This window comes from Pelmatolapia mariae, linkage group LG7, assembly GCF_036321145.2.
Source record: "Pelmatolapia mariae isolate MD_Pm_ZW linkage group LG7, Pm_UMD_F_2, whole genome shotgun sequence".
NCBI classification, from domain to species: Eukaryota; Metazoa; Chordata; class Actinopteri; order Cichliformes; family Cichlidae; genus Pelmatolapia; species Pelmatolapia mariae.
The window spans coordinates 21400788-21411628 of NC_086233.1; positions in this window are offsets into that span (position 1 = coordinate 21400788).

Below are 10841 nucleotides of genomic sequence, written 5' to 3' on the forward strand. Positions count from 1 at the left end.
AACACTGGTATGGATATTACTACTCTATGTATGCAATTATGTCACATTTTGCTGATGGCAGTAAAGCAAAGTAAATATGGGACATTAAAAAAAGGACAAGAAGGGATTTAAAAAGATAAAGGCCAAGAATGCAGTAAAATATGGCATGGGCTCGTGTGCTCAGGCAGTATATCATTTTCACTTGAATTTGATTTAAGAAAGCAGCAAACACAAATGTTTTCTGAAGTTTCTTTGCAGTCAGTAGAGCTGAAACTACTGAACACCTGGGGCCAGATGTATAGACAGACACAAATACACACAAAAACCTGTGTACGCCTTTTTCCACACGTATATTGGTATTTAGAGGAAAAAAAGTGGGTCGAAAATGTTCTTAACTACCTCATAGATACTTTTTTGTGTACACAGAATCATCCATATTAATATGCTGAATTTTCCAAATCACAAATTGCATTGTAAATAATTGAGTGTGTACTAAATTCTCTCAAGCTATTTTGTATTTTACTGTTGTTTAGTGCATGAAGCTCATGCTTTTTCTTTTTTAACCTCTAGCAGGGGACTTTGTTCTCAGCCTGCAGAGTTGAGAGCTCTTTCTACAAATTGCTCTATATATCATATAGAAAAATCTGTGTGCATATTTCTAACTTTTTGTATGCACAATATTAGCTTAAAAAGAATTTTGGAAAGACTCCAAAACTTTATAAAACGATAGGAATATTTTCAGATGAATGGTGTGCAGGGGCATACATCGTACTTATTCCCATTGCAGATCAAAAGCTCTCCGATGCAGACTGTTTGGATTTGGAGACCACAGCTGTACATGGATTTAGAAATCTGAGATACAAAATGAATGAATAAACCCACTTTTTAAATATTTTCAGTTATAAAATATTAAGCTGGGAATATCTGTGTTTTTCGTTTTGTCAGTCAATGCCATCTCTTAATTCTTTTTTTTACTTTTCTCCTGTCTGCGTCACACAAATCTTTAAAAATGGGTCACTGTCAAATAGTTGCATTTGTATAAGTCCTCAATAATTTCTTTGAACAGCTAGGAACCTTTCTTTTTTAAAGATGTTATTTAAATAGGAGAAAAATATGTGCACTGGTTGGGGACTACTTTCAGTTGCTTATTAATGCATATTTGGTGCATTTGAGGATTTTGCAGCATGAGGGACCGACTTGGAATAAACTATAATGCCCAAGGACAGAATGAGTGTTATGCAGTGCAATAACAGAGTTCACACAAGTGCTCTTACAAGTGGGGCTTTTAGCTGAGTCGGCTATGCAGGTAAAAGTTACTACTGGTTTCTTTCTTTCTTTTTTGTGTCAATAAGACAAATTTTGTCTTCACCCTTACTCATTTATGTGTTCTGTCACCCAAACTGGAGATATATATGCATAACCCAAATTCTTTTCCATAAGGATTTCATCTTCAAAGCAAATGAAACAGTTAACAGAGAAGTAATCAACTTAAATTCTGACATTCAAAACTCTCATTGGATTTGGAATTATTTTTCTATCCCATGAGCACAAAATGTGTGAGTTTAGTCAAGTAATTTGTATGCAAGAGGACACATATGCTGAACAGTATGGATTTTTCCCCTTCTCACCTCCACCACGAGTCTCACGGGACATCTCACAGGTCTTTGTTGGGTTCTTTTAATTTTCTGTTCATCGCTTGTGACCCCATATCTCAGAGAACCACCTCTGCAATGGAGGACACTGACTGTCCAGCTTTAAAATAACAAAATATGTCCATTTACGAAACAAAATCTTACGTGCGGTCTCGGGAGACTAAAGAAACGCCAGAGTGACGCGTGGAAGGCCATGTGTAAAAAAAGGGTTTTGTCCAGCAGCCTCTGTGTGTGTTCAGTTACTTGAGTCAGTTTGAGCCTCGACTGTCAATGCTATCCCGGTCGCATTCCTGAACTGCACATTCACAGCTATATTTACACGGTTCAGAGTCTCTGTGAGGGTGCTGCAGTATCCACCTGTCCCTATTTGTAATACCAAATAATCACTGCATCGCTTTATCTTTGGAACCAGACATTTCTATTAATAGTCCCACGATGCCAGCGTTTAAGTATGGAGATATTGTCAAGTCGACCTGACGATTTTCAAACTGACTATCAGAATGGACAAGAAAGGTGATTAATAAAATTCTGAATGTGGCATGGTTGTCGTTGCCAGATGGGCTGATCTGAGTATTTCCGCTGATTTCTGCTGATTTAGTGAGACGTCCCTGCACAAACACATGGAAGTACTCTTGATGAAAATGCCTTGTTGATGCCAGAGGTCAGAGCAGAAAGGCCAGACTGCTTTGAGCTGATAGAAAGGTAACAATAACTCAAATAATGCTTTATTAAAACCAAGGTATGCAGAAGAGCATCATCACCACAGCCACCAGATCTCAAACAAATAGAGCAACTCTGGGATGAGGTGAAATGAAAGATTCACATCATTGATATACAGCGACTGTGTGATGCTGTCGTGTTAATATGGACCAAAATCTTTGACAAATGCTTCCAGCACCTTGTTAAATCTGTGGCACAAAGAATTATAGCAGTTCTGAAGGCAGAAGGGGATCAAACCCAGTCCTAGCTTGGAGTACATATTTATAACAACTGCACCATCTTGATTCTCATGGTTTGGACACACTAAATGCTTTTCTACTCTACTGGAACACTCAAACATGTCCCATTCACACAAAGCAATTTTTTCTACACCTGAGTGCTTTCTATTTAACATTCACAAACAGATAAAAACATCAAAGAGCAACTTTGGGTTCAGTATCTTGCCCAAAAGGCACTGGGGCAGCCAGGAATTGAACAACCTACCTTTCAATTAGTGGACGGCCTGAGCTACAACCTAGTGTAATCTGTGAATGGGATGTAGAAATGGTTTTCAAACACTGGGAACATGAAGGATTTCCCACAGCATTTTTAACTGTGGGACTGTTATTTATTCGTTATCTTTTACAATTAAAAAAAATGCCTGATTCCAGTATTATTAGGCTCTATCTAAGGAAAAACAACTACAGACTTAATATATAATAAAAGAAAAATACAAATAAAAACAAATGTTATATGTTATATTTTTTTCACAAAGCTACGGCTTTACACAACAAAGGGCAACAGTTGGAGATATACCTAATATTTAAAAAAGCTCCAGGGCGAGGAGCTGAGACACAACAAGGACCCAGATATGCCAAGAAATCTAAGCTGTGTTTGTGAGCATCAATTAATACTGGCTCATTTTTAATCTATCACTTTAAGATGCGGGGTCTGCTAGCTGCTACTAGCAACATCAAAGCATATAGCTGACCCTTATGGAGGAAGCTTAATCTAGTACTTTTTAAGACTTTTCAGTGCCTGCAGGAACCATCCAGAAAATATTACGTAACATCTATTTAAAAACAAAATGCTGCAACAAAGCAGATAAATCACTGCTAAGCTTTAGCCCTGACAAACACACTGCAACCCCTACAATTATGTAAGAGATTGATTTATAAACATGTACATCTGGGCTGTCCAGCTGAGCCTTGAATGAGGACAATTACTGCTTAGCATACACCATTGTGGAATTTTCCATTTAAATTAATGATGCTCTTTGAGTGCTGAACATCGCAAAAAATAAACTGGGGCAGGGATACATAAGTACAGGGCAAGCTTTAACTGTCTACTGTGTAATTACAGCATGTGACAGACCCCACACCTCCAACATGTTGTAGTAAACTCAAGCAGGGAATGCATCCAGATCCTGTGTGCAATTACGAGTTCAACTACTAAACACCTCATCAGACATGTCCATCATTAACTTCTGTTAATATTAAAACCCTAAGCTCACATTAATAAAACACGAGACTCACTGCGCTTTGATGTCATAATTTTTCTCCTCACGGTAGCACAACTTCATTGACCTCGCAGAAGGCCTGGAAATCCAGTAGGCAGGTGATATAAACAACTATAAACGACAGCACATTGTGAGTGGCCTGGGTTTTTTTCTACCTTGTAATAATCACATTAAAATGTTCTAATGAAAAATTCAACTGATGAAACATTCATTTTTAAATTAATTTAAAATTTGCAGTTAATAAATAGACGATGCTCCACAAGATAAATGGTCAACTGATTGAACCGCTCAGAGGAATGGCTCTCAGTCTGGAGAGGTCTTATTACAAGATTGCTCATTTATAACCAGTAAATTAATAATGCATTATTTAATAACAGAAACAATAATTTATATAATAATATATAGGACTTGTACAGTTTATTATAGTACTTACAAAAGTGAATCTTGTTAACATTGTGAGAAATACAAAAGGTGAATAGGGTTTTCAAAGTTTTTCTTTGCACATTGGATAGCAAAGACACAATTTTAAATTTGATCTTTAGGCATTTTGTTACTAGCAGCCTGTTGCAAAAACACATGATTTGGTCCCACTCTTCAGTTAAATCTGTGAAACATGACAAATGTAACACATTTGGACAGGCAAAGACCCGACACAGGACTTGAGAGATGCATCTGGCTCTTCAGTTGAGCCATCTATAATGAAGCCTCATCAGCAGTGTAAAGGGGGCTGTCAAAAAGCCATCCTTAGGGAAACGAAACAGGATGAAAGGGCAGAGGAATCCCAACTCACACAAGAACTGGAATGAAAATCAGTGGCAACAGATCATATGGAGCAACGAATCCAAATATATGACTTCTGGTTTAAACTGTCAGCGAAACGTGTGTTGTTTGGGGTTGAATTTTAGCCAGTGGACTATTGTCAAAACTGAACAAATTATGTGAAAAGTGTACAGATTTTGATCCACCATGCAGGACCATGTGGAAAACAACGGCATGATTTGCATAGCACCATTGCCAGTCAGACATGGCAATGATCCTAAACACACCGTCAATGCAGTAACAGCAAAGCTAGATTGAAAAACACACGGTGGAGCACTACTAGACATTGACTGGTCTCCCCAGAGCCCGGACATCAACATTATTGAGGCTGTGTGAGATCCTTGAGACAGAAAACAGAAAAAAAGACATCCAAACAAGAGCTTTGAATATAATTCAAGAAGCCTGGAAAACTATTCCTGAAGACTTTTTAAAGAAATTACAAGAAAGCTTGCCTGAGAGAGTTTTATTGTGATTAAAATATGGGTTTATAAGATCTGCAAATCAGTGCATTCTGTTTTTATGTGTATTTTACACAACATTCAATCTTTTTTAGAGCAGATTTTGAATGACTTGTGTGTCCTCTCTTTTAAAGTTCAGGTCACAGAATAACGTTGTGACCTTTGTTTAGTATTTGCTGGCAATAATTCAGAATTACAACATATAATACCATTATTACACCTGGAACAACACAACACCTTATACATTAGAGGGGATATTATTTCCTCAAGCATAAAGTTCTGATGAAACCAAAAAGCTCTGTTTTGGTCTCATCTGCTCAAGAACGATTCAGCCTTCTGGTTTGTATAAATGACAGACGTTTAGTGTTCTCTTTATGAGATCTAAACACCTTCCTCTTGGAGTGGGTGTGTCAAACATAAGATCCATGAGCCGGTATTGGCCCGGCAAAGACTCTTATCTCAGTTATTGGGTGGCTTTAGACAAAGGGGAAGGAAGACATAACTTTTTTACTTTTAACTGTATTTTCACAGGTTTTACAGCTTTTCCTGCTGATAAGGACCTCCCCCATGTTCATTCACAATAAACCAAAGTCATTAAATTATTGATTTTGATAATTTTACACATTTATGTCTTACAATTTAAGCCCAAAGAGTCATGCTGACAGGTTTCTTTCATCTGATACAAAAGAATTTCTTTATCATGTAGAAAAACGGAGAGATGCTGCTGAAATTGCTCTTAGATGAAGATCTCTCACTGACTAAATGTGTAGTTAAGCTTTTCACATAAAAGTAAATTTGTAAAAGTAAAGATGTAAAGTGACTGACATTCTTGTCTTGGAGTAATCTGGAGTAATTTTGGGTGAGTAACAATGGTCTTCAGGTTTCTTTTTTTGGATCTCTGACTGTGAAATGGTGAACTTTAGACTCTTCGGAGATGAATTTGTAATGTCTGCTGATCTGATGAGGATCCAGTTCACCAAAGAAATCTCCTTTCGTCATGTGATACACTTCAGTAAAGGTGTTGAGAAGGTCATATTTTGATAGACCCATGCATATGCTCCAAATAAAAATTCCTTTAACACCAGATCACTTGTAGCGGCTCCTAAAAATATCTTAAGATTCTATTTAGGATTTTTAAAAAGAGGGTGAGAAAGACCCAAAAATAAAGAATACTTTTTGGTGGATATTTTTAAAACATTCATATATTAAAACCGGTGAGGTCAAAATAATGTTTAAAGGGGAACACCAGAAAGCTTCACTGCAGCAGCTGTCATAAGTAGCCGTTACAAGCCTTTTGGCCTTTCTGAAAAACCTGAGCGCCTCTAACATCTGATGCAACACTGGACATCCACGATCATGTCTATTAGGTAAGAGCTTAAAGCCTTTCCTCACTAATCCACTCACATGCAGTGTAAGTGTTGAAATTGTGGTTTCACATGTTACTGATCTTTTCGGCTAAGGCGCTGGCCTGAATACTTTGCATGCACTTGGAAGACTAAGTGAAATTTGCATGAATTTAGAACTTGGAGAATAAAAAAAAAGGAAAAAAAATCCTTTGAAGTATCAAGATAAGCGATTAAGCGATGACACAGGCCTCGCATAATCCCTGCGAATGAGTTAAAGACAGAGAGGGGAAAAAGGAGAGGAGATTTGGAGCTGAAGTAGGGAAGTAATAAAAACAAAAAGAGAAGGGGGGGGGGGCTCAGATATTGTTTATCACTCATTCTGTTCATCGGTGTGCTGCTACAGTGCTCAAAGCTGTTAGTAGCATTTAAGAAATAGGCATAAAGTGACCGTTGCATTCTGCTGCAACTACAGGACAAAAACAGCTGGAGGTGATGAGAGTGAAACAAAGAGTAGAGTGTTCAGTGGTGTACAAGTTGGCTCTACACACAGACGCTTCAAACAATTTAACTGTGACAACATTTAAGAAAAAATTAAAATATCTAATATAATGAGAGTATGAAGTAAAAGCTGAGCTTGTACCAGTGAGATGTTTTTAAAAAACACTTAATCATTCTTGCAGTCTACATCAATGACTGGAAGAGTTATTTAGGTAAAGAATGAGACAACTTTCAGCTATAAGCAGAAAAAGCTGCTAAACAAGACCAAGAGCCTACAGTCACACTGGCAGCTTTGAGAGTTTGCCCTTTTCAACAAGTTTTAGTGCTTATATTCACCAACTTAATTCGCTAGCGAGAGAATTCTGGCTTTAGGCATCTCTGACAGAATGCTGTCTTTTCTTCAGTTTTTAGTCACATTTGATTTCAGAAAAAGTCTTTATTTTGGTTTTACAAAGTCCCTTTTCAGTAACATTAACCATGTCCTGTTGAGTCCATCTGGCTTCAAGACTTAAATGAAAAATTGTTACATGTACAAATATAATTGTATCACCTTCAGACATTTAGTCACAAACTAAGGCATCAGGATGTGACATTTTTAACTAATAACTTGCAAAGTTTAAGGTTCTATAGAATCACAGGCCATTTCTTTAGGTACATCTTCCTATTATTGGGTTGGGCTCCATTTTGCCTTTATATCTGCCTCAATTCTTTAAGGCACAGATTAAACAAGGTGCTGGGAACATTTCTTGGGATTTGGATCCATACTGGCGCGATAACATCATGCAGATTTGTCAGGTAAATATCCATGATCCGAATCTCCCCGATTCACCACATCCCAAAGGTGCTCTGTTGGATTGAGATCTGGTTATTGTCGAGACCATTTGAGTACAGCGAACTTACCATCTACACAAAGCTACTTTGAAATGATTTGAGCTTTGTGCTTAAAGCAGCCATCAGAAGATAGGCACACTGTGTCTGTAAAAGAATGGGCATGGTCAGCAGCATTACTCACATAGGCTGAAGCACTTAAATAATGATGAACTGGTACTAATGACCCCAAAGTTTCATGTTGTTTACACCAAATTCTGAACTGACCATCTGAATGTTCCAGCAGAAAGCAGTCTGGGCATTCTTTTCTGATCTCTGGCATCAATAAGGCAGTTTTACGCAATATTGTTGGTTTTTGGATATTTCCTCTTTTTAAAACCAGTCTGTAAACCCTGCAGATTGCTACTCTACTGGCATTTTCACACACAACAACTTCTGAAGTAGTCAGACCCGTGGCACCAATCATTTCAAGTCACATTCAAAGTGACTTTAATCACTTTTCTTCAACCTTTCTGATGCAAAGTTTGAACTTAGGTACACTACCCTTGACCATGTCTACATGTCTAAAATGCATTTTTATAAAAAGAAAATATCCAATAGTTATTATGAGATTTCACTTAAATTGATTTCTCTTGAAATCCTAAATGTCTGTAAAAAATTTGGCACTGATCTATGGATGAAAACTTTTATGTCACTGCTGGCACAGGAGAAAATACCAAGGAATCACCACAGAGATTGGAATTGATTCAATCCCTTCAAAGTACTATCGATATCTGCGCCCCACTTTACGGCTGTTCATTGGATAGCTGTCAAGATATTTTAGTGTGGAACAAAATGGCAGACTAACACACCAACCCTGCGAACCGTTGATGACAGCCGTTACAGACAGATCCCCTTCAACGTAACATAATGAATATGGTCCAAGTGGTCTGTTTTTGATCGTTTCTCTGTTACTGTTAAATACTGAAATATTTCACAATTTCACAAAAGCATAGTTAAGGAGTAAATCCATTGTGCACCACAAAGTCAGCAAGCATGCAGAAGGCAGGAGAAATAGGAAGTGAGGTCTCTGTTGTCTGTTAGTGGATTATTGGATTATCTGCAGAAACACAATTACCCATTAGGGCATATTGTGCATTCTCCTTCAGTAGAGATGCTGCTCACAAAAGCCTTGGTTAACCCTAACCTTGCAAAACAGGGACTCAAAACAGGCTAGCTGCTAAAATATGCACAACCTGGGCCGCTTTAGTGACCGAAATCAGCAGCATTTACTGTAGAAATAGCACTCTGTTCATAGATATGCCTAAAGACTCGAACGAGCACACACCGAGGCTCATGCAGCAATGATGAATATGTGCTCAGGAGCTGCTAATCATCACTGAATGGGGGGTTGGGCTGGGAGACAACAGAGAATGAGGGTGGGGCTGGGGGAGGGATGGGTGGGTGTTTGGTTTGGACTAAACTATTTTTATCCGGATTCCATGAAGACAGCTGCCAACCTCCCGAGTGTGAGACTCTCCTGCCCTCCTTATCCCCAGGAACAATGACATTAGACACCAGAAGACACATCACCTCTGAGTATTTCGGTTAGGCAGGTGGTAAAATAATAATAATTACAATAAAGGCTCCACTTTTAATGCTTTCATTGAGGCCAGTTGTGGAGTGGGTGCTGAAAATCTCATAAGCTCATCCGGTTTAGCTGAAAGCATTACAGACTTCAGGCTCTGCAACAGCCCGGGTGCTGCTGTAATCTGCCATCGTGTCCAACTATCAATCTTTACCTGAGATGTCAAAGAGGTTTCGGTGCGATCATGTATGTAATGCTGATAATCGGATTCTTCTTCAAAATAAAATTGAAATCGCTGAATATTTTCTTTGGATCTTCATTGTTCATTAACCAATTACTTGCATATAAAATCCATTTATAGCCACTTATTCTTCACTTGTGGATGCCAAAGCCATCAAAGGCTCCAGCCTGCTCTTTTTATCTATTGAGGACAGAATGTGGGCTTTTCTTTTTTAGCAGGTGTCTATTACAGGCCACATGCCATGACCCTGACATTCCCATGCCACTTCAGGCCCACCAGGACTTCTGCCATCCGTTTGCAGAGAGACGCAAGATAAGGGCTGACAGAGTGACAGTGACATCCTCCACAGCCATAAGCTAACAATGTAACTCTGCTTCCTGGGGCCACATGCCACAAACATCAGGGCTCTGATACAAGCCACGGACCTCCCTCAACATTTGCCCACAGCCACCTTCAGCTCCTGTATGTGGAATCCTTCCAGAAGCAAAGAAGAAAATAAGGTACATATCATGGTTCACTAATTAATGTTGTTCTTCATGCCACCCACTCGTGTTAAAGTGTAGCTTTATGTTTTCTCCTCACAATTATATTGTGGTCAGTGTATTTCAATGAACGTCACTGAGCAGAGAGACTGATGTTCAGATGATGCCTGTTTTTATACTTATGGCATGAGAGTGGAAAGTTTCTCTCAGCTATAATCATATTACAATTTGTAGACAAGTAATGGGCCACCTGTACATTATTCCTACAGAAGATGCTCATCAATGGAAACACATGCCATTAAGCTATTGGTGCAGTTTTTGTGCCAATGTTAATGTCAGAAGATTGAGTCAGCAAAGCGCTGCAACCTTTAGATATTCTGTGACTCCAATCAGTAAGTTTATGTAGTCTGCCACTTCATGGTTGGGTTCTGTAGCTCCTTAACGATTCTACTTTGTAACAATAGTTCTTGAAGTTAAATATCGCAGAATATCAAGGAGGGCCTAAAATAAAGGAATCCTATTACAGCACCACGCTCTTAAGAGCCACACATTCTTTCAAAAATCCTTGTAAAAGGCAGGCTGCATGGACCGGTGCTCGATTTTACACACCTTTAGCAATGGCACTGAAAGCACCTCACATCAAAGATTTCTATCCAGGCAGCTACAGTTATTTTCATGGGAAAACAGAGCAAGACAAATTATTACCAGTGCTCACATTAAGCGTAGACAAAAAAAACTTGAAATATTTGATTT